A 13,134-nucleotide genomic window follows, 5' to 3' on the forward strand; every position below is an offset into this window, starting at 1 on the left:
ATTGATGGGTGTTATTTTGAAATTTGAAAATTTTGAACAAATCGTCCTTTTTACAAACAAATGCTGTCACTGACACTGAATGTATTTTTCAGATTACGCAATGTGCTGAGGACTGATATTGTTAATTTGATACACAGCCATGATGTGGAGATGCCGCGTCCCCACTCACCTGAGGAAGGAGCAGTGCTCTGAAAGCTTGTGATTCCAAATAAACCTGTTGGACTTTACCCTGGTGTTGTGAGACTTCTTGCTGTGATACACAGACAGTAGCATAGTAATGAGTGATGTGACACTGCTGATGCTTATATATGCATATACATGAACATATAAGTTCCGAAATCATGTTGGAATAACAGAACAATATAGCATTAGGTGCGTGAGAGTGAAGTGGGGTAGTTGTACATGAGTTCTGAGTGCTGCTGGGTGAATGAGTGGAATGCGGTACTTTCAGCAGTATGAGGTTGGGTCGGAGATGAGAAGATATTCACTGACCTGGACAACCTGCGTGAGGTCATAAAAGCTCTTGTGGCTCTACTGCCAAGTCCTCGGATGGTCCTGCAGGTCCCTGTCTCTGCTGGCAGTCCTTGTTGGATCCCTGGCCCCTTGTGGAACCATGAAGCTCTCTCTTCCTGTCCACCTTCACCATTAATGCCTCCAGCTTCACCTCTATCACTCTCTCTTTGCCATGGTGTTCAACTATCCAGTGTTTTAAATTGCAGCAATTTTCTTTGGTGCAAATTCCCGATAAGGTGGGCAACCTGCCTTTAAGAAGTCAAGGCTGGCTGCTCTGCATGCCTTGCATGCTTTCCAAACAACACCACCTGGCTCTGTTGCTCAGACAGAGGTCATCTGAAACATTTAGGAGAGGAGAGAAATGCAGAACTCGCTTGGCCCACGCTACGATCATTCAGATGAGGTGAGTACACAAAGTTTACATTAATGTGTTGAATGAAGGGTTAATGTGATTTTCTGAGAGACTTTCCTCTGGCAGTATTTTTCCACTATAGCCCTTGGCCTACATACTGGGCTGCTTCCCTATGTGTGTTGTGCTAGAGATGAAGTTACGGTAGTTGATAAGCTTGAGCTGTTTTACTGTTTTTTCCACTTTTGGAATTTTCTACTATCCCGCTGAAGGCCATAAAGAGATAAAATAAGATCAGGCATGTAGCCAGCTGAAGCTGTACTGTGTATAAATGATTGCCACTATAGCTGACTTCTGAGATGTTTTGGTTTGCTGAAGCACTTCCCAGCATCCTTGTAATAAAGAGCTTCTGACCTTAATCACCTCCAGACTCCAGTGGCATTTGCCCCGTAACAACGTGTTGGCCACCTCGATCTGAATGGGCACAGGCATGTATCAAATTGTGACTCCAACATCCAAAACAGAGAGCCATCAATTTCTAGCACATGATGCTCCATATTAGGACTGTGGCTTTGAACTTACCATTGCTGATATTAAAAGACAAATGCTCAATGCATTCGCACAACGTTCCATTGCCTGAGTTTTTAAACACAGGTGCCCACCTGTTTAATTCTCTAAATGAAAGCATGGGCAGGTACACGTCTCCCAAACCTCTGGACTGTCATTGGTAGGATGTAAGCGTGTTTTCCTGTGTATTGAGCTAGCATTTTAAAGGAAATCTACCAAAGAATTTGCAGGTAGTTTTGTGGATGTATCATGGGCGGGATTCTCTGATCTTGTCCTTTCTGCGCAGTGAGAATGGTGAATTTGGGCACTCGGCCAAAACTCCATACACTGCAGCGGCACCAGAGAACCCCAGCAGCAGACGAGGTCAGAGATTTTCAGCACACACCAGCTACATTCACTGACCTTCCCCAAATTCAAACTTCATTCTGAAATGTCACTCAGAGTCAATTCTCTACATTGCTCAGATCCCTTGGGGCTTTACTCCCTTTAATATTGACTTGATGTTGAGGGCAGTTTGTGTCACACTGTTTTGGTATTCATCTCTTACATTCATTTCTGGATCCATATTGCTGTAAGGTCCAGAGTCAATCAGGCAAAATCCAGATTAAAGGAGGAATTTTAACTCTCTCCTCCACCCCCATCCTGGCAAGTGCCAGGCGCATTAGAAGTTAAAATGGAGTAGTTCAATTTCCTGCTCTATTCTGCCCTGCAGTATTATGAGTTGCTGCCTGAATCTGTTTGGATCCATATAGAGGTGTTAGGGTGTTCGTAGGGTGTTGGTAATATTATAACCATGGACTGTATGGGACTTTGCGGTGGCCATTCTGCTTAATGAAACCTGGACTGGAGGAAAATCAGACCCTGTTATTGAAACTTTCTTTCGGGTTTTTCATTCCCCACAAGGAACCTCTGGGGCTCTGCTGTCCAGAGCCTATTTCCTCCTGCAAGATCTTGCCAATCACCCAATTACCTGAGCGCTTGGAGGAGGCCTCAGGCCACCCGAGTTTCAACCACCAATCAGCTGCCTCTTTCCTACCATTACAGTTGGCCAGAGCACCGACTGTAACTCCTCAGTTTTCTGTCCCTGTTCGTCAGACCTTAATGTGTAATGCTCCAACCAACTCTACATTTATACTTCCCAAATTGCACCAGTTCTGTTCAAGTCAAAATGGTATCACAAAAAAGGAGAAATGCATGTTTTTAAAATAGGAAATGAATTCTGTCTGTCTGGCTTGTTCACATTCATTCATAGAATTAATAGAATCCCTACAGTACAGAGGAGGTCATTCAGCTCATCAAGTCTGACAACAATCCAACCCAGGCCCTATCCCCATAATTCCAGCTTTTTACCTTGCTAATCCCCCTGACACTAAGGGGCAATTTACCATGGCTGATCAACCTAACTCACACCTCTTTGGACTGTCGGGAGGAAACCGGAGCACTCGGAGGAAACCCACACAGACACAGAGAGAATGTGCAAACTCCACATAGACAGTTACCCGGGGCCAGAATCAAACCTTGGTCCCTGGCGCTTTGAGGCAGCAGTGCTAACCACTGTGGCACCATGCTGCCTAAAACAGCAGCATGGGCGGCACAGTGGCACAGTGGTTAGCACTGCTGCCTCACAGCGCCAGGGACCAAGGTTCGATTCCCAGCTTGGGTCACTGTCTATGTGGAGTTTACACGTTCTCCCCATACCTGCATGGATTTCTTCCGGGTGCTCCGGTTTCCGCCCACAGTTTGGAAGATGTGCATTGACCCAAACAGGCGCCGGAGTGTGGCAACTAGGGGAATTTCATAGTAACTTCATTGCAGTATTAATGTAAGCCTTACTTGTGATTAATATATTAACTTTAATTTTATCTTTAAAATGATCACAACAGGACATGATCCCAAATCCTTTAAACCTGCTTCATTATATAGTTGGCCTTGGCTACCCATGTGCAACATTATGGAGGACCAATGCAACACCTATGTTCAAAGTTCTTGCAGAATGAAAGGAAACGTGCTGTCATGAATGCAGGGGTAATGTTTAACTTACTCCTGAAGTATAAAACCATTGATGCCAGTCAGTTGTCCTTTATAGAAAACAGTCACTTTTCCTCCTCATTGAGACCAATGAAATAATCAGTGACATTTATTTTTCTTGCATTCTGAACTGGTATGTCTGAAGACTTAAAGCAAAACACAACAGTGGTGATTATACTGTTAAAGAAAAGATTGAAGGAAGTAAAACGATGGATGTTATTGAATTATAAAATATTTAAATTAAAGTCAAAGTTAAAAGCTGGAAATAAAAATTGGCAATCTGAAATAAAAACAGAGCATGGTGGGAAAGCACATCTGGTCACTCAGCATTTGTGTGGCAGTCTTCATTAGGGCAATCCTTGAAGCATTCGGGCACAGAACTAACCTTTGCCATGTCACATACTAAGAAATGGATATAATTATGATGAGTGCTTGCTTCAGGCTCCTGTATCACAATGCCGTTTCCAGCATTTTGCAAGGATAACATAAATTCCTGTTGACGCACATAACTGGTAACACTGCAACAATGTTCAAATATGCAAAGTGGTTTTGATATGCAGTGTTTCATTAATTAAGAGAAAAAACTCATTTTTTTTTATTTTGTAGGATACAAATTTATGGACAAGTCATTTTACATGTGTCACAGATTCACTCTGATAATTGCACTCTTTTGAATCATCAGTTATTATCACTGTCAATACCATGAAGATTAATGCGGTTATAAAGCTGGATAAAATGCTTAAGATGTTGTGAAGCTTGTAATTGCTGATGCTGCAGCATTTTCGCTGTAAAAAAACATAAGAACTCCTATTTAGCTATCATGAAGTGACAAAAAGGTGTTGGCGTTGTAAATTACAATTTTTAATATAAACTTCCTCTGGCACATTAAGCAGCAGAAACAAAGATTCTATTGTTGCTTTCCACTCCACCAAACTTCCAGGGATAATCAAAACAAGCTGCACCGGTGACCAAGCGCATGATTCTCTGACCGCAAGTTCTGAGGCTGTTAGTTTATTCCCTTTGATTGTGGTCCAGGTAATTGGTCAGCCATAAATATTTCACTGACTTATCTACCTCAAAATTAGAAAAACACACTTAACCTTCAAGAATCCGTAATGTCACTAGCTTCCTCTTAACATCATAAGGAAACAATGTTGTGTAATTGCCTCAATTCTGTGAAGATTTAATCTGACAGATTTATGCAAGGGGGAAAAAACGCAGACATATGAAAGCAATTAAAAAGTTTGATTATTAAATCCCACGCACATTAATGCACATGAACCACAAATAATAAGTCTAATTTTCAAGTAAAACAGTTGACACACTTGGGCAGAAAGAATGTTGCTGAAAAATTAAAATGCCATCAAACCATTTTGTTGTAATTTTATAGCCAGCTCTGACTAATATCACTAAATTAATAGCCTTATAAGAAGCTGTCTGACTCGCATGTAAAGAATAATTTTAACATGTTTTGCTTGTTTTGTTTATTAATCTCACCATGCAATCTGACTGACACTTTAATTAAATAGATACTAATAGAGACCACAATTACTAACTTATCAATGTCCCAATGCCTTTGTGGAAAGAATCATGCAAAATCCTCCATTAAGACCATTTAGTTGCGATCGCCTTTTCTGCAACACTGGGTCTTACAGTTAACTTTAACTATCTTCTTGGTCAGTCTCTGCAAACTGCACTGTCCTTTGTTTCTTAGTCCAGGCATCAAGACACAATAGAGTGAAATATTATTCAATTAGTGGATTTTCTGTTTCTTTATCCTCTTTCGTAGTTATAAGTGCTGATTCAGAGTTTATTCACTTCAATGATGCTCTCAGTGATGTTCCCAAATTTTCTTTCCTCATCATCAATGACAGGAGATGGAATCATTTTTATTTAGAACAATACAGCACAGGAGTAGGCCCTTTGGCCCACCAAGCCTGCGCCAATGTGCAGTTTCTATCTCTCTGTTTGCCTCTCGTTCATATCTCTATGCTTCCACCATCTCCATCAGCAGTGCCTTCCAGGCACCCACCACCCTCTGTGTGAAAAACTTTCCCTACGCGTCTCCCTTTAACTTATCACCTCTCAACTGAAACTGTGCCGCCTTGTAGCCGACCCTTCCACCCGAGGAAAAAGCATCTGACTAGCTACCCTATCTATGCCTCTCATAATTTTGTAGACTTCTATCAGGTCACCCCTCAGCCTCCATGTGAAAACAATCCAAGTTTATACAACATCTCATACGTAAAACCCTCCAGACCAGGGAACATCCTGGTAAATCTTCTTTGCACTCTGTCCAAATCATCTACATCCTTCTGGTAGTGTGGCGACCAGAACTGCACACAATTCTGAGATCCCAGATCACCAGTGGGAAATTTAGGAATGCATTGCCTGTGATATACGGCCTATTAACATTAAGGATGAAAAATCACAAGTAATGCACTTACATTCTCAAATAAATGGACATATGTAAGGTCCCATGAAAATACAGAGCCTTGGAAAATTTCATTTTTTTACCTTCAAAAAATATAATAAAGATATTCTGGCATGATATAAGGAAAGTTACAGTCAGGTAACTTTCTTGACTCAGATGTTTTTGAAAAGTTAAATAGGGAAAAGGTCTTTTCACTGCTTGGCAAATCAGTAGTAACAAGAAGACCAAAATTCTGAACGATTTGAACGAGCAACTTCGAAGACATTTTTTCATGAAATGCTGTATCGTGATCTGTTATTGAAGTAGATATTATGACATCATTTAAAACGAGACTGGGTGACCATTTGAAAAGGAAGAATATAATGTTATAAAAAAATAAGGAAATAGGATTAAAGGAGATGGCACCAGCTAAAGAATTAGCACGGGCATGATGGGCTAAATGGCTTCCTTGGTTTTGTAACATTTGTGTCAGCAATGCTTCAGTTTGAAATTATCATCCTTGATTTCAGATTCCACGATGGTGATCTGATTTAATGGCAGAGCAGGCTCGAAGGGCTAAATTTGCCTACTTCTGTTCCTGGTTCCTATGTTCCTCCTATTCCTAACTCTGTAACCTCCTCCAGCCCTAGATCTCCACACTCCTCAATTCCGTCTTATTTACATCCCCGATTGTAATTGTTTCTCCTTTGGTAGCTGTGTCTTCAAATCCCGAGGGCCTAAACTCTGGATTTCATTTCCTGAAACCTCTCTCACTCATCTCCTTGAACATGTTCCATAAATGTATCTCTTTGAACATCTTTTAGGTCATGTATCTTCACACCTCTTTATTTGGTTTGGTGTCAAATTTTGTTTGATATTTCTCCTATAAAGTGCATTGGAACATTTTACGACGTTAAAGGCATTATATAACTGCAAGTTGTAATTTATAAGGCACAGTATGGGCAGGATTTTAAATTCTAATTCTACCATTTTGAAAATAATTAAATAAATGACATTTAGCATAAAAAATAGAGTTCTGTAAATTTGTGTGGGTTGTTCTCAAAACAATACATTAAGCCACAGGAATCTGAAATCTATGATCCATCTAATTGGTGTCATTTTAATTCTGGCAGTACTTATTTACTATAATGCTTAATAGAAACTGAGGCTTAAGTGCATCACCACAAACGGTATTTTATGGTTCTGCCATATTTCTTATTCTAAGTCACAATTTTACTTATAATCACTTAATGGCTTCGGTCCTTAAACATTTATTGCATTAATTTCCTTTGTGCAATTTCCATTTATTACATTTTCTGAAAATCCTAAGCATCCTGTTTGTAATATTGCGCAGCATTGCCTTGCAGACTTCTAGATCATTCAAACTAATGCAGTTTTAATTCAGGGATGTACAATGAAATATCACAGCAACTTTCTAAATATCTGACCCACAGTCCACACTCAATGACCTGGATTTTGTGGTCAGGATGAAGCAATGGCACTCGCAGCTGAACTCCAAGAGAGTCCACAAAGTTTTTGATGCGCGACAATCAAGCACGAGGTACAAGGCTTCAGCGATTGAAGGCTTTTATTGACAAACAATGGAACTATCTAACACGAGTACACCAATCCAGACTGGAGGGGTCCCGCCTGAGCAGAGGGTCTTATACCTCTCCCCAGGAGGCGGGGCCCGACCGGGATGTGCCATAACAACATCCACCACAGGTATATTAATCCCACAGTGTAAACACCCTAACCCAACAACATTATAACAACCCCCACAGTGGCAACACCCTAACCCAACAGTAACATTGGAATAACCCCACAGTGGTAACCAACGATGGTTCACCACAGTTTTAAAGTTCTCTTTGGGGTGGTTCACCCTTTTCCAGGTGGCACTGAATCAAAGGGATGTTTAGGCATCCTGGCAAGCAGCAGCAGTGACGTCAGCAAGCACTGTAGGCAACCAATCACCCTGAAGTGTTTTTAGAGAACATTAGGAAGTTAAAAGCACTGAATCCCTTCATTTTCAATCTAAATATTTAAAATAGTGAAATAAATGCTTCTGATTTATTTAGATAGAAGGTACAATACTTTGAGCAAACTTTGAAAAGAAATGTGTTATTGTTTTGAAAAGGTGGAATTTTTGTATCATAACGGAGAAATTTTACGTTCCACAAATTTCACATGATCTTTTCAGGACCAAGGGATTTTCACAATAACTTTGTTGCAGTGTTAATGTAAGCCTACTTGTGACACTGATAAATAAACTTTAACTTTAAACAGTGAGCATGTTTAGCAATGCCCTTAAAAACCTGGTTGCACCTCACTCAACAACGTGAACTTTTTCAAGGGTTTTACTAGCGAGACGGTCTAACAGAATAGGAGTTCTTGTCAATTTCTAGATTGCGCATTGAATGCAATCTGGGGTGAGGGTGGGGTGTGTGTGTGTGTGTACGTGTGTAGGAGGGGTGGTGAGCCTCAACAACACACCTTCTGAAGGAGCACGGAACCACTGAAAGCAACCTCTGGATATCTGCGTTATTCTGTCCAAGTGTGAACTCTTGCCATTTCAGCAGGATAGTGGCAGTGTACACTGAGGGGGTGATTCTCCCATCCCGCTGCGCTAAAATGTTAGCATAGTGGGCTGGGAGAATCATGCAGTCGGTAATTCATGGGGTTCACGCATGCGCTTGTGCCCCGCTAGCATCTCCCAGCACCAGATTTCTGGCGGCGCCTGCTCCATGCTGGAAATCAGCGAGGAGGTGCAAAGACCATTTAAATGATCATTTGAATATTATTTAAATACAATTAGTGGGCCTGGGACTGAAGTCTCTGGGCCTGCTGACATTTCCCACCCCGTCAGAGTTGTTCACTCCAGCGGGGACTACAGTAGCTTCCCATTTGTGGGGAACTAACGGCCCGATCCCACTGGAGTGAAGTGGGGGCATCAGGAGCCCCCAGAGGGTCAGGCAGTGGGGGGTGTGTCCCCTGGGCATTGGTACCCTAGCGGTGCCAGCCTGGGGCCCTTGGGACTGCAGAAGGGGCCAAATGCCAATGCCCAGGGAGCACCTTGTCGCTGCCCATCAGGCTTGGGGCAGTGCCCAGGAGTGGGGCATATAGGGGGCAGGGCCTAGGGGTGTGGGGTCTGATGGGGTGGGGCTTAGGGGGGATCAGTGGTGGTGGGGGGATTCTGCTACCATTCTGCAGTCAGGATCAGTGAGGAAAGGAGGGAGGCCAGCGATCGGGGGGAGTGCGGGGTAAGCTGGGGGAGGCGGTCAGCTTGCTGGGGAGGTTGGCACTATGAGGGAGGGTCAGAACTGCGGGGAGGGGGGGTCACTGTTAGGGGGGAGGATCGGTGAAGGGGGCCAGAGATTGAGATGGGCCAGTATGGGGGGCGGGGTTGGGGCTGAGCCCAGGAATAGTCGGGGGGCCAGCATTACAGGTGTCATGGGCAGGCCAGCAATCGGGAGGCCGGCAGTGCAGGGCCACTGCGCATGCACTGATCTCGGGGCTGACAGATCAGCGCATGTGCAGTCACCCGCTCAGCGTGCTGGTTTCAGCCTCTCCAGTGGGAATAGGCCCTGGCCCCTGAAATTAAATAATATTGATGCTGGTGGCCTCTGCAGTGCACAGAGTGTGAGTGATTCTTCTCTGAACTCCCACTGAAAAAACCAGCATGAATTCCTCCAGTTTTCATGTGAATTGGACACTTAGAATTTTTTTGGGAGAATTCTGGTCTGACAGCTTTTGCAATCATTGCCACTTCAAAATCTGGGCATTGAACACTATGTGTTATGGTGCTACTGTGACACATCTGTGGTGCTACACAAAGAACAGATTTTCCTGTAGGTTAGTTAAAACCACGCCAGTTGACTGTTTTCAATGTGAGGGTGCAGACCAGTCACTGGCTGATTTTTCTCTCCACTGAAGTTAACCGGTCGAGCTACCAAATGGGTTCTAGTACTGCCTAGTCCCTCAGTCAAAGTTGAACTTCAGCTCCCATGATGCCATCTTTAACTGCACAGTGGGCTGAATTTTGCCTGTGAGTGGAAAAACAGGTGTATGGACTGCAAATGAGAGTGCTGTCCATTGGCAGTGTGCCCACCACCAGTCCACACAATCCTAACTCCACCATGATTTTATGAGGCACAGGGAAGACATCAGGTGGGTTGCCCACCCATAGCCCAATTGAGGGCCGTAAGTGAGCAATTGATGCACAATTAAAGGCCTCATTCCACCACCACCCCGATGTGACGGGCAGCGGGAGAGGTCTGTACAAGACATGTAGCCTGGTAGACTGCTGATCAGTGAAAAGTGGGGTACCTCCTTTCTAGGCCCCCTGTGCCAAATAGAAACCCTCCCTAACAGTTTTTCCTCCTCATGTCCATCCTCAGCATTCTGCTCTGTCCAACATGCTATCCACCACTCCTTCTCCACAGCCTGCCCCCCCGACCTCCTCCCCTCCTCCCCCCCCCCCCGCCACCCCTACTCCCCTCCCTCCACTGTGGTCTCCCAGATCTGTGTCACTGACTTAGCTGAACGGCACCTCCTTGGCTTACCAACCATAGCCACTGTTCCTGCTTAGTGCTGCCGGTGTGCAGAATTGCTGATCTCCAATTGAAGTGGGGCATTGTCCTGGAGATGGACAGAAGTCTGCCTCATACTAATCAAAGGCCATTGTCTGAAAAATTAAAGCAAGGCATGTTGGCTGATTAGGCGGGGTTGCCCCTGAAATTTACACTGGGAGTTTTAGACTCCCCTCCTCTAGGTAGGGGAGTCTAAAACTAGAGGGCATAGGTTTAAGGTGAGAGGGGAGAGATACAAAAGATCCAGAGGGGCAATCTTTTCACACATAGGTGGTGAGTGTCTGAAACAAGCTGCCAGAGGCAATAGTAGAGGCAGGTACAATTTTGTCTACTAAAAAGCATTTAGACAGTTACATGGGTAAGATGGGTATAGAGGGGGATATGGGCCGAATGCAGGCAATTGGGACTAGCTTAGTGGTAAAAACTGGGCGGCATGGACAAGTTGGGCCGAAGGGCCTGTTTCCATGCTGTAAACATCTATGACTCAGCATAAAATCCACCCAAAGGTTTCATTTGTACATGTGGCTGAATTGCATGAGACAATGCTCTACACTTTCATCTCTGTGTACTGGCTTCAAGTCTCGCTTAATGAGATGAAAATCTCCTTTGACTAGTGTGAACCTGACGTAAAATGAGTTTGAGCATTCTCCATCCAATTCCTTTTGGGCACTGACCTACAACAAAAACATTCCCATAATTTACTACTAATTGGCAGCCCCATTCAGAGAGAATGGCTGGTGTGGGAAATGGAAAAATGTCACACTGGAGCAGTATGAGGCATATTGTTACAGTACAGTAAAGGGAGCTTTACTGGAAGTACTTAATGCTGATAGTTAGTGTCTGAAATAAAATATGTTCTATTCTCTAGTTCTTAAAATCCCTCACTTTCATGAACAGAAAAAAAAATCACTCAACTCATTCTTGACATATTTTGTAATGGTGAACTTAATGTTCATTTTCTAAGGCTCTTTTTGTTGCTATTTTCACTCTGAATCCTTAATAATTTTACCAAAGTTTTTATTTATTATAATAAGCTAAATATCAGTGCAATGTTTTACTTTCATTTATAGTTTTTGTACCTACACTGAAAGTATAATCCATGATGTATACCTGCTTATAACAATACAACATGTCTCAGATACAATGGGGAAAGACACACAGGCCGGTACCAAGTGGCAGTGTCAAGTGGGTATTGCAGGGGGCACATGAAGAGGGCACTACCAAATGGGCTCTGGCAGGGGTGGGGTAACCCACTTTCACCTGGGCTGTGTTCCCGTTATGTGTGTTGTGGTGGGGAGGGCGGGGCGGGAAGAGCCCAGATGCCTGTAACGTGGAGGGGGGGTGCGGGAAAAGGCAATATATGTGATGCCAGAGAGTACCCCCTAATACTCCCTTGGTGGTGGTAGAGGAGGAGGGGGGCTGAGTGGGGGGCGGGTGGTTCACCCTGATGCTTGTAGAGGGTGGAAATTTTAATTCAAGACCTCTGTGAAAAATTTCTGTTTCAGCCACAAATAGAAGCAAACAATTCAAAAGCTGTGAACTCTCTTGTTTTTTTACCTATAAGCACTGAATTTTTAAATTAGTTGTAAGTGTGTGTGTGTGTGTGAACATGGGTTCACTTCTTTAACTATTTTTAGAGGTGGATTTTTAGCTCAATAAAAATGAATCCTTTGTGTTTTAAACTCTGACTTGTTTCTTTGCGATCAGCACTTAAATAGTTAAGCACAGACATTGAGTGAATACCTTCATCCTTTTAAATTAATAAAAACATTGCTGCGGTCAGAACGGGAATGCTGGGATAGGGCAGTGATTTTTACCCCTCCTCACCTGCTCATAATAAGATTGACAGTTATTTCCAATTCTTCTATACATAATAACTAAATCCTGATGGTAGTTGAAAGTGCTGAGATTGTAACTCAAGTAGGTACTTGTGAAATAGTAAAGTGAAAGTGTTTGAGTGTGTCTCGGTATATAGTTAATTACAATTTGTGTAGATGGTGGAGAAAGTAGGCGAGAGCTGAAAAGGGTATATTAGTTTGATTTATATTATTTTAAAATAAAAATAAATGTAAAATAAAGTCGATCATAACACTCAAGTGTGACTATAATGAAATTGCAGTACTTTTTTTATTTATGATCAGGAATTTTCAGTCTTACTATAGTATAGAGACTGAAATACTCTGCATATTATTGATCTCATCTATCATCTGAGCTGCGAAATAAAGTGAATAAATAAACCTTAGGTAAGTCTGCACTAAGGTGTGGACCATTCACCGTGGAGCTATCTTAAGATAACTTTCTTACCTCCTCTGAGCCTAGAGGGAATTAAGTGCAAGAATGGTTAATAGAGATCAACTATAATTGAGAGGTACTTCAGGGAGTGACTGAAATGTCTGACAGACTCAATTGGCTATAATAGTGGTCGATGTGATGGCAAGATAGAACTACTGCAGTTGTTATATTAGGTTTAAGACTGTCTGCTCATGGTCAGTGTAGTAACACTGTCATCTACTGCACTCCTGAACTGAAATTACTTAATATATCATATATGATTAAAATGATTTTTTTGAAGATATGCAACTGCAATGGTTAATATGCAGTGGGAATGTCTGATAATATCTGCATTATTTATGATAAAAATAAATAAAGATAAATCCTGTGCTTATTTAATAATT

Source organism: Mustelus asterias, chromosome 6, assembly GCF_964213995.1.
Source record: "Mustelus asterias chromosome 6, sMusAst1.hap1.1, whole genome shotgun sequence".
NCBI lineage: Eukaryota > Metazoa > Chordata > Chondrichthyes > Carcharhiniformes > Triakidae > Mustelus > Mustelus asterias.